This window comes from Siniperca chuatsi, linkage group LG3 (genome assembly GCF_020085105.1).
Source record: "Siniperca chuatsi isolate FFG_IHB_CAS linkage group LG3, ASM2008510v1, whole genome shotgun sequence".
NCBI classification, from domain to species: Eukaryota; Metazoa; Chordata; class Actinopteri; order Centrarchiformes; family Sinipercidae; genus Siniperca; species Siniperca chuatsi.
Window position 1 is genome coordinate 30,340,453 of NC_058044.1, and position 12,107 is coordinate 30,352,559.

At 39.4% G+C, this 12,107-nt stretch overlaps 1 protein-coding gene across 2 annotated transcripts in view; it reads left to right on the forward strand.

The window, feature by feature from the left end:
• The window catches only part of sorcs3 (sortilin related VPS10 domain containing receptor 3), a 244,175-nt gene that overhangs the window by 100,166 nt on the left and 131,902 nt on the right, over positions 1-12,107 (forward strand). The gene's annotated exons all lie outside the window — the stretch shown is intronic.

Below are 12,107 nucleotides of genomic sequence, written 5' to 3' on the forward strand. Positions count from 1 at the left end.
GCCTAATGGTAGAATTAGCCTTGTAATGATCCTGTGATTGGCAATTGATCAGTCAGTTTAATATATTTTACAGTCACTGTGGTACTGTAGCCCACTGTGGTAAACCCAAATGCTAGGACTTTTTCATCTCTGTTTTGCCCACTCATTCATTTTCTTGTACAACTTTGAACCATCAGTCTCTTTTCACACCAGTCTGCAATCAATCCGTGTCTTTTCCTCACCTGCTCCTCTGGTGCTGTGAACACTACGTTCTGGTGTCATGCACGGTCAAAAAGGCACTCAGGGTGGAGGATGCTATTTGCCATGCTCTTGTACTGGGGTATTATCTGATGTACTCCCCTTCCTCAGCTCTCCTGGGAATAAAATAAACACACATGCACACACTCTCCTGAAACAACAAGAGTGCTTGTAAAGAATAAAATACACTAGCAAAAGAATGGCTAACATCCCTGATGAGTTGAAACTGTGTGTAACCCAAATCTGGATGGAATGTGTCAACACATAGTTATTTATTTTAGTTTTAGGAGTTTAAGGATGATGCCACGCACATGACAGCATCCTCCTGGAAACAATTTGGCCAGTTTTTCCAGGGAAACAGCTGTACTTTAGGGGAAAGGGACCTCTCCGGTAATTTACCTTTTGCCAAACCCCTCTCCGGAACAGCGATTGTTCAGTCATATAGGCACTAGGCACAGCAGGTCTGTCAAGCTTTGGATTTCTCCACATGCTGAAGGGTTGTGCATGCTGTAGTAAGAGTGACACGCTGCATTTACGATGGAGTATTAGGGCCACTGTTAGAAAGAAAACCCCCCCTGAGAATTAGAGAATTAATTCATACTATTACGAGAAAAAAGTCGGAATATTTCAGGAAGAAAGTCGTAATATTTTAAGAAAATAATTTGTAATATTCAAAGACTAAAGTCCTAATTTTTCTAGGAAAAAAAGTAATTATAGAATAGGTTGCTTTGAGTCATATGTTATGCTTATAGGTTGATTCAATTACATGTGCATGTTTTAGAATTTCCTGTAGGCTACTCTAGCCTACAGTTATTTTGACTTGTAAAAAACTGTGTTTGTACTGCAGTGTCACGTTGTTTGGGACTGTCTCCCTACTCCAGGATGCTTCCCATTGAAAAGCTCAGGGAAGCGGCTGTGCGCTGCACTTTATCCGAGGTGGTGAAGTTAACATTTGTGTGGACAGTAAACCACACAAAGTGTTAGTTACGGTTTTTCATCTCCAATAAAGAGCAGCTGCTTCCCTACACTTTGTCTCACCTAGAGACAGTCCCAAACGGGGTTAGGTGCCTGAGATGGTCTGAATGGGATACTACCATATCAGCAGAGCACAGAGCAATAACGTAATGCACAGCAGACTATAGGCCAGGTAGATTCTGGCTGCCTTCATATCATTTACATAAAGCCCACTGTGTTTTAATCACTTTCTGATGCCATGACTGAACTCTGGTCTCAGCTGTCTCAAGAAAACCAGATCCCCACTGTACTCCAGCTGCTGCTTCATACTGACTCATACATCATTTAACTGGTTTCATTTTCTCTGATAATAAGATCAGGTGCTTATTGGTGAAACCTGTGACTTCAGGTCATCAACATCAGCTCTAATCTGTTTACTATGACAAAATATTAAAATCTCGACTTTATTCTCAATATTATGGCTTTATTCTCATTAAATTACGCCTTTGTTCTTGTAATATTACAACTTTTTTAAAATTGCGATGATGTTCTCATAATAATCTGACTTTTTTCTCAACATATTACGACTTTGTTCTTGAAATCTTAATCCTCAGTGTGGCCCCAATACTATGTCGTAGCATTTAAAGAGTTTTGACAGTGGTGTATTTTTTTCTAGACTTTCCAAAACCAAAAATACAGGAGCAAAAGTGTGAGGAATGGATTAAATGGTGTGTTTATCATAAGCTGCAATTGTTAGCATGTCTGCCTACAACCTACAGTAGAAACCAAACCCGGCGTTACTTCCAAGGCCAAGGAGCACATCATTAACAACTGCATTAGTGGTGGAGTTACAGGTTGTTAAAAAATCCCCCACTGCCGACTATCACATACAGTGTGTGGGAGGCGGTCCTCATTTTTCCAACCAACTTTAGATGAAACCACGTCCACTTCCATATGACGAAAGCCTTGGCAGCTGCGTTCCCATGGAAACCATGCTGACGCGGGTGCCGCGAAATATGACAGCTACAGTAGCTTGGAAAATAGCGATATGGTGCAATGAATTTGATGAATTTACTGTTTATCAGACCACAAATGACACAAGAATTAGCTAGCTAGCATGCTATTTCCTAACTGTACGTTCAGTGGGTGTCTGGTGTTGAGTAATGGGAAATGTTAATTCTGAAGGAATATAAGTTACCAGTTTGAGTCAAGCACAGAGGCTGCATTATGTGTTAAGTTATAACTGGCAGGTGAGACATTTCTTCGTGATAATAATAACTTTAGCCTATTGTCATACAGAAGTAGGCGTGGTTTCATCTAAAGTTGGTTGGAAAAACGACGCGTCCTGGATGCTTTCAGTTACAGTACCTTTATTGTATTTGGGGAAGTTTACATTCCAGCAACCCCACCCATATATATATATATATATATATATATATATATATATATATATATATATATATATATATATATACTGGACCCATTGTTTAAATAATTATTAAGAATTACTAGTGGTAAATCTGCCACCGTAATGACTGTAAACTGCATTATGTGCCATGCAAGAATAAAAAGCTTGATGGGGGTTTAGCGAACAGTCAATACTGTGTTAACAGCATTACATTTCATGGGGTTTCGTGGGGTAATATGCTCACACCTTATACTGGGTGTCCTGGGAGTTATTAAACCATAAGAAAGGGAAAATTTAAGAGAGGAAGAGAGGACAAGGTGAGGGAACTAGGAGACAGATGTACAGCATTTATTTCTTTGGAGAAAAATAGAGTAAGAGTGACTTGTTTGTTTACTACTCAAGCACATTCAATCCCATCTTTTCTTGATTCAGTTCAAATTAGCTTTTTGACTAGCCCCCTCTCCAATGATGCAGTTCTGCACTTGAGTATGCAATTATTGGTTCAAACCCCAGCAGCTCCATTTGCCTAAAGAGAAAGGAACAGTATTCCATCTGTGTGATTTTTTTCCCTTTGAGATTTTAGAGATGACCGTCCTTTAAAGCACAACACATTTTCACTTCTCAAGTTTACTTACTCTGCCCAGCTTGAAGAAATAGTTTGACAATGATAAGTGGTGCGAAAGTGACTGCTAGCGATTTTTGACATTTAGACAGCTACTGTGTAATTTGGACCCCGAGGCAAAAACAGAGCAGTGTTTTTGTGTTTGAATAAGTGCAAATAAAATGGAGTCCCCTGATAGTCTACGGTAAGACAGAACACAGCTGCTTTAGCTGCAGATCATAAAATAGTCTGGATTTACTTCTTAAATAATTAAATGATTGTTTCGTGATAAGCCTCTACTCTCTGCATTTCAAAATTGCCTGCACTGTCTGTCCTTTGAAACTCTAGTTACCTTTTCTCCCATGTTTATCCTATTATACAGCTAAGAAAAAAAGGAAAAAGGGATCCTATAGTAAGTGTAGAGGTTGAAATCTGTTCATTTTGATGATCATTATAGTCCCTGTTGCATAAGCAATCCCAGGTATACCCCCCCCGCTACAACTACCACAGATGGCAGTCAGAGGACATATTGTAGCCTTCAGGAGAGGTGAAAACCATCATAATGCAAACTGAATGGAGTAAACCTGTGCGAGGAGAAAGTTGGGTTTCTCTCAACACAAGATATATTTATCAAAACCAAGTTCTAGTTATCAGACTTACTTCATACTCCATGATCTCGGCAACTGACACAGACCACTGACCCCCTCATGTTATAGTCAGTGGTGCCTCCTTCACCAGTAACCATAGTAAAATAGTAGTTACTTTATCAGGTTTGGAATGTATAGGTTTATAGATTTTCTGATGTTAAATAACAACAGGCAAACCTACTATGATAGAAAGTGATGAGGGCCTACAAACATTTGTATGGGCAGTATTCATTTTTGGAGTCACCAGGAAGGGCACAGAGATTAGCATGAATGTTTTGCTGACAAAATAAAAGCAAAACATTTTTGAAAGTGTCCCAAACTGGGCAGTGTGCATACACCATTTGCTTTGCCGAGTATGTAGCCCAATTCAGCAAGAAACACTTACAAGAAATTATCCTTTCATAGAAAATGGTTATGCAGTTAGGTTTGGTGGAAAAGGCTCTGTTGTTTGAGGGAGCTCTCAAAGAATCAATGCAGCAATGAAGCAATAAGGATTCTGCTTGGAGAACAAATTCCCTTTGATAAACATTCATGAACATTAGATCCAAGTTAAATCAATAATACTCAAAACTTATCACATAAGGAGGAGGCTGGGGTGGAGAGAGCTGAGGCAGCAAACGGTGCAGGCTGTTCTCATTCACTTTTCGTAGTTATACCTGCGAACAGTTATGCACTATAATTCGTATATAACCCGCGTAATCGGGAACCACAAGGCAGTTACATTCATCATTAGGCGGCAACCTCTAGTGGCTTCAGTAATTATGACAGGAGCAAAGGAGGAAGTCAGATGAGGAAGTATAAAGAACGTCCTGAACTAGTTATACAAGGCACAAAAATACTAAATGATACTCATACTCAAGTACATTAACTGTGCCAGATACTCGTTTCAGCCGAGTACTCGCTCAACCTTAATGAACGCCCACAAAAATACAACCCAATGAGCACCTACATCAACTATTTGCAGCTTCCAACAAAGTACATTTAAGGCAATCCAACAAAATCAACAGGATGAGTATTATCCTCTGCTACACAGCTAATTTTTGCACACAAATAAGTGATGATTGGACTCACATAAACCCTGGCACTGTCATCAGAGTTAAATGCACCATGACAGTTTAACTCTGTAGGGAAGACGTAATCAGGTGAAGTAACTTATCCATGGTGTGAGAGCAGAGACATCACTGGGCTTGAAGATCAGTGTTATTGGCAGCACTCCTAGCCCTGTCACTCACCCACAAACCTTCAGTGAGGGGAGCAGCTGTCCATCTAGGCTTGACTTTCCAATATATCAGTGTCTGAAGAGATGTAGGATTGTGTATATTAAAAAAACATAACTAATCACATTAATCTTTGTTTTAACTTCCGGCGCATTTGAGATAGGAATATTAGAAGTAGAAGAAGTTGAAGGAGGGGAAATTGATAGGGGAATAAAAGAGAAACATATAAGGCGAACTAGCACTATTTATTGAAGCAGCCATTTTCTTGAATCAGCTCAACTGTGGCAGGGCTGAGAAACCTCATCGCATGTCAGCTCCAGTCCGTGATTCGTCTCTCTGTTGCTGACTAATTGAGATCACAGCTCTGATGGGGTTTGAAGAGGAGCAGTTGGAGAGAATGTTTATCACTTCACGGGAAGACGTCCCAAATGGCAAGTCTAATGCTGCCTTTTTGCAAAGGTCAAGGCAGTGGCAACACCTCAAAGTATCACCCAGTCAGTCTGTCAATTTTAATGAACATCCTGACCTTAAACAATGAAAGATGATCAGTCAGTCTGTGCATAATTTTCAAAGGATCCTTCATACGTGCGTGGTGGAGGGGAAAGAAATGAAGGGGAGCTATTCATTGTTGGCAATAAATCAACTCAGCAAAACAATTCTTCAAAGTTATTCAGCCTCTCTCATCTGGCCTCTGGAGTATTGTCCCTCAGTGGATGAAAATGTATCAAATATGACAAGCCCTGTAATCATTTTCAGGTATTCAGACATGGGTAAATTAATGCCAACAACAAAGTCAGGTTGTATTTCCCTCCTATCACTGTAGTAATTTGACATATCCTATACTTGTAATTTTTGCAAAACAATCTTATGCAGCTGTTGTTTTATGTGCTTTACATAGTGAGTTTACTGAAGTTGTGCTCACAGTATGTTACTGAATTACTGAGCTGGACAGCTTGAGGATGAGCTGATGGTCTCTTTTTGTACCACTACATCACACATAAGTAAAAGTCTTTCTTATTTTGTATTCAAACTATGAGTCAGATATTGTTGCCATTATAAATAAAGGCTTAGTTAATAGATATCTTCAGTACAGGAATAAACACAAAATACTCAAACTGAACTCAGTATACTGAGTCATCATTGCCAATGAGTAGCATTGGAGCTCCCCTCACTGGAGAAAAAAAGCACCATAGCTGTGATAAACAGTATGTTACTTCCTGATTAAAAATCATATGAAAAAACAACAAAAGTTACAGAAACGTTCATGATGCCACAACTGTGTTGCAGATAGGTGCTTGCTGAGATATTAACTTTTACAAAACAGTGATTATTTGGGCCTAGTTTTGTACTGAATGAGTTCAGTTTGAACCAGCAACAGACTAAACTTAATCAGAATCCAGTGGCGGCTGGTGGAAAATCTTCTAGGTAGGGGTGTGCCACATCCAATCAATTTCAGCAGATATCCCAGTAAGATTTAATGCAAAAAAGTGAATGTATCAAAAAGGAATTCCTACTTTGCAGTTAAATATTTAACAATTATTTTATTCCAACATAAAATAAAGCAGTAAGTAATGCCTTGACAAACACATCAGGACATCTTATTTTAGTCCCCCACACAGGCAAATTCAGTATAATACAAAACATATAATAGAAAATGTTTATTTCTTGAGAAGCCGCTATGGACCTTGTTTTGTTGGGGAAAGCGATAGAGAGGTAAAGATCAGGATAAATAAACTTGAAGTGTGATTAATGGTGTTAAGTTGCTATTCAGACACTTGAATGGACAAAGGTATTGAGTCAAGTGCTCTGAGGGGTAGAGATAGTAAACTCCAGCAAACTTCTGCTTCAAAACTCTCTCACAAGTGATTTAAATTGAATTATACTCAAAAATAAATTGTGGGGTCCCTAATAACCAATACAAAACAGTTAACAGAAGGAAATACCCAAAATAATAACAAAGACAACCTTGTAAACATCAATCGACGTCTCACACATGGAATAATTTGAGATTTGTTTTAAAATGTCAACTATGCACACAGCACAACAACACACACTGGGGCTGAACATGATCTAATGTACACTACCGGTCAGAGCTTGACTGCTTGATACCTGGTTATTAATTATCCATTCGAAGCACTGTGGCGATGGTGTCGGTGGTTGGTAATGAACTCGAAAAACCGCTGTTGGATGTTATTGCTGGCGTCTTTTGTAGCTTGAATGGCGATAAAATCATCACGTCCTCCAGAATGTCACACAAAATCCACTGATCCCCTGAAAATGCCAGGGTTGTCCTTGGAGTCTGTCTCGTCATGCCCACGCAAGGCCGACTGAAAAGCCCCACAAAACTTCACACAAAATCGTTTACTTTGGATAAAATGTGCCTGTTTTTATCCACCGCCTCGCTGTGTTTCCTCACCGCGATCCTGTGGCCGCCGTCCAGCTGCGTAGCGATGTTCACTCGGCCTAATGTGGCTAACGTTAGCTTGACAGAGTTATCTATGTGTGCCCTGGTGATCTCATGTTTCCTTACTTCGTGCTTCATGTTCCTCACTCCCGTAACTGTCCATGCTGGATCTGTCCCCATTGTTTTAAAATGCAAGCACGGAAAGCAAAATAAGGCATTAGCATGACTGCAGCCAGCTAGCCAGGCCTTGCATACGCTGCTTCTCTTTCACGCTAGCCTGCTGTCTGATTGCGAGGTCAGGTTGATCTGCGAGATAAAATAATCGCCCTTTTCGGATTAGATTGGAGGACGCTGATTGGCATACGTTCATATCTTTGGCTAAACTGCTACTCAGACCCACCTCCTGTGGGCGACCATCAGATGCAATCGCTAAACTTAAAAAATGAACAAACCACATGGTGACTATGCATCTTTGTACTGAACTGGTTATTCAAATCAGTTTTACAGCTGCTCTTTTTCCAATAATTGTGTATGGGAAAAAGGCTTTTTGGTCAGCTCTATTCCTGGGGGCTTGATAAGAGCATGGCCAAGCTGCAGGACTACAACTGAACCATCGGCTGCCTCATCACTGATATTGGTAACACACAAACACTGACTTAATAGAGCTAGAGCCGAAACATCCAGGTTTCTTTTGATATTCATGTAAATGCAAGCAGGAAATACTTTGGATGAACGTTCGCTTACAGTCGCTTAAAGAGTTGGTGCCAAGTCACCACAGCATGGACGGGAAAACTGTGCCTCCATCCCACCACTGCCTCTTGCCTGAAGTGTGTTGCCAGTCATGTTGTTCCAGGAGTACACCACCATTTTGCAAAGGGTATCCTGTATGAGGATATACTGTATGATGCAGTGAGAAGAGCATATCATGTGAGCAGTGGTGCCAGAGTGGGCATTTTTCAGCCCAATTGGGCAAATTTGTATTTGATTGGGTGGGTAAAAATGGTTTGGGGCGACTTGTGATAGTTTGAGCTGCTTTTTGTATCATTTCAGCGGCTTCCCTCAACGAAAAGCTATATTTTAATGAAGTGGCTTCTCCTCTCCTCCGATTAGCATCATTGAGATTGACAGGGCATTATTATTATCTTATCTCCGTGGTCTGAGATAGTTCAATCAATATCTGTGAGAATGAACAACTCTCTCCTGATGGACTTCTAAATGATAGCACCATACCACCAATAAACATGTAGTATTTTTATTTTATTTTCATTTTATCCTCCAGGGAATTGCTGTAATCTTATACAGTTTGTCCTATTTCATTAAGGCAAATTTTCACACTAAATGATCAGGCGTTTGAGTCTAATTATTTTGATTTAATTGGTCTTATTCTCGCCTTCAGCAAATTAACGCTGCTCTGATAAAAAAAAATATCATTCTCTTCACTCTTCTTTGTCCCTTATTAACATGCTGATTACAGCTGTAATGATGTTTGGTATGAAGAAATGTTCATTATGAGGAAAACTGCCTGAAAATAGTGTCACTGAAAATGACAGTCATTACGAAGTATTAGGCAACAATTAGATAACTGGTGGGGAGATTTTTGTGTGGCACTGCTTGCTTCAGGTCTGGAAATTAATTAATAATTAATAATCTGGGACATATCAAGAAGTTAAAGGGGAGCTTCACCAATTTTACAAATAAAGGTCAATTTACCAGTCATGGAGAGTACCGCTCAGCCTGTGACAGCTGTTGTTTAATGTCTTCTGTGGCTCAAGTAAAGAAAATAATCCCTGAAGATGTTATCGGGGGTTATTTTCATCTTTATAACAAAAAAGCCTGTATCTCAGTATGAACTGAGAGGCACGGAGTCTGAAAGATGTGGGCAGGGAGGGGCTAAGAAAAAGATGCTGTTGGTTGCATAAGGGGAAAGTGTTTCTGGAGATTGACCCATGTATGGACTAAAAGTCGGGATATCTCGACCTCCGCTGGTTCGATTTCGACTATTCTTTTTAAAATGTTGTGAGACTTTACAAACGCACAGTACAGAATTGCTGGAGTGCCTAATAAAGACATTTTATAGGAAAATTCAAGACAGGAAAATATGGGTAATTTAGCACTGCACTCCTATAACATTATCGGACTCACAAGGGAAAGAAAGTATAAAAATGTATGCTGCAGAACCAGAGATATTGTCTTTTTTTATTCCACGCATTCCTCTTCCTTGTCAAAACCTGGCTTCTACATTAACCACAATGCAACTCTACCAAAAACAGTTCAGTCAAAGATGTGGAGGTGTGTTATGCTAGTCGCAGCTAATGTAGCCTTGAGCCACTAGTCTCAAGCAGATATGGGGAATAAGCTGCAGAGGTCTGGTAAGCTCACTTCTTTCTAACTCCACACCCCCAGATTTTATTTCATTTTCAAACTTGTAGTCTTCAGCCCCAACTCGAAGCTGACTCAGGTGATATCTTTTCAAGCTATGCTTTTCTAACCACTTTTTCCCAAAGCTTTAATACCACACTTATAGTTTATAGTACGATATTATTATAGTTAAATATTAAATCTTAAAAACACTTTTACTTTGTGTCCTTTTATTCATGCATGTCATTTGTCTTTTATCACGTTACAATACATTTTCTTGTTTTTATGTATGCTTATGGAACACTTTGTAACTTGTTTTTGAAAAGTACTGTATAAACTAATGTAACTAATAATAATAATAATAATAATACAAATTATTATTATTATTATTATTTTTATTTATTAGGCAGGTTACCCCGTTTAAAAACTACAAGATATACTGGGAGCTGAAATGTGTCCCTTTGGAATTCATTTCCACTGCAGACCATGAAAGAGCGAGAAAAGGATAGGAGAAAAAAATGAAACACACATTGTCAATGGATTTGCACAACCTCAATTCTGAGAGGGCCATCTTTGTTGGTGGGGATTCCCTTACCTATATACAGCGGACCATCAGAGAGAGAGAAAGAGGAGATAGCTCCGTGTTAGCCCTCCCTGGCTGCAGACTCCTCCTCTCCCGCTGTGCCAGGATGGGGTCACCTGGGGGTGAGGAGTGACATCCTCTCAAACTGCATCATTTTGCTGAGCATGCTCACAGGCTATGTGATATTTCACAGGTCAGTGCCTATAATAAAGGGCCCAACTCTCTCAGAGAGAACCACCTGATGTCTGTGACCTTTTACAATTGGACTTGGTATTTCCCTCAAAACCTCGCCGGTCTGGGTTTGCCAGAACTTTTCAACAGCACTTCAGTGAAAGCGCTCTGGAGAGGATAAGATTGATACAGTTACTGAAGGCTCTCCTAAAATGGAAGAAAATAGTGAATAGGACGATAGATAATAACAACTTTATCTGCATGTGGCAAACACTGTTTTGGTTCAGTCTCACTGCTCTCATTAACACTGTTTCCATCCTTAGGAGGCAGTAAAAAAGCTCTGATAAACTTTCTGCACACTACCCGCCCAGCACTAAACGGCTGACAGACAAAGTTAACAACTAGGTAATGAACAAAGCAGAGCATTTAGCAGCTAAAGAGCAGGATATTTCCCTCAGGGGTTATTGAAGACAAAACAAAGTTAAGTGTTAAGTTCAGTTAGGAGAGTAAATATTTACATCTGTACAGGTGGCCAGAGACACGACTTCAAATGAATGCTAATGTTACTTCGTATCTGCTGGTTGTAAAAATCGGAAATTGTTTGCTAACTCATAAAAAACTTTCTAAGGTGATAATATGTTGTGTTTACAGTTTGTTCTGCCACCACCAAGTGGCCAAAAGAGAAAAAAATCTATTAATGCAGCTTTAAGGTAGGGTTAACAAAAGGGAAATGGCAAATACACAATAATTCAAGTTTGATTAAGGTAATGGAACGTTTGCCGTTAAAACCTAAAAAAAACCAAAAAAAACTGCAATAATTGTTTGTGTCTGCAGTTTCCAGCATGAATGTTGACCACTTTACATGCCCATCCATCACCTTTTCCTCCACAACATTACTTTCTGCCTTGCAGTGCTTCCTGCACTGGCAATTAACACTGGAGTTACGTAAACTGAGCGCTGTAGAATCGTCCAATACGAACATAATTGCAAGAGCCCTCTGATAACAGAGCTAAAATGGAAACAGCAACAAAAAAGAATCTGTTTGAACTTATTATATGCCAAGTTGATTTGTCATTCACATACAATGCTGGACTCAGTCAGTCAGTGCTTTTCATGTCAGCATACAATACATGCAGTTACAAAGATCACAAGTGTCCATCAGAAGCCAGTCAAACACAGTATTTGTCAGACAGAACTAGTTAGACTGGATTACTCATAAGCATCTGTCAACCTGGAGTCAACACAAAGCCAGTACATTTGAAAGAACGACATATTATTCATATTATGGTATAAAAATGACAGCACTAAATTATAGGCACCCTGAAAAAACACTATATGCATGCTGCTTTAAAACAAATTTCATGTGAATTACAGTGACTTTTTTTGTTTCCCCCTTCCTGCTTTACCTCAGAGTTAACGCATTAATCACCCTTGCTGTTATTAAAGAGGTCATTTGTTCTAATCCTTTCTCACAATATTTAAATTCTTACCTTTTTAATTACACACTCTTGGGCTTTTTCCTCATAT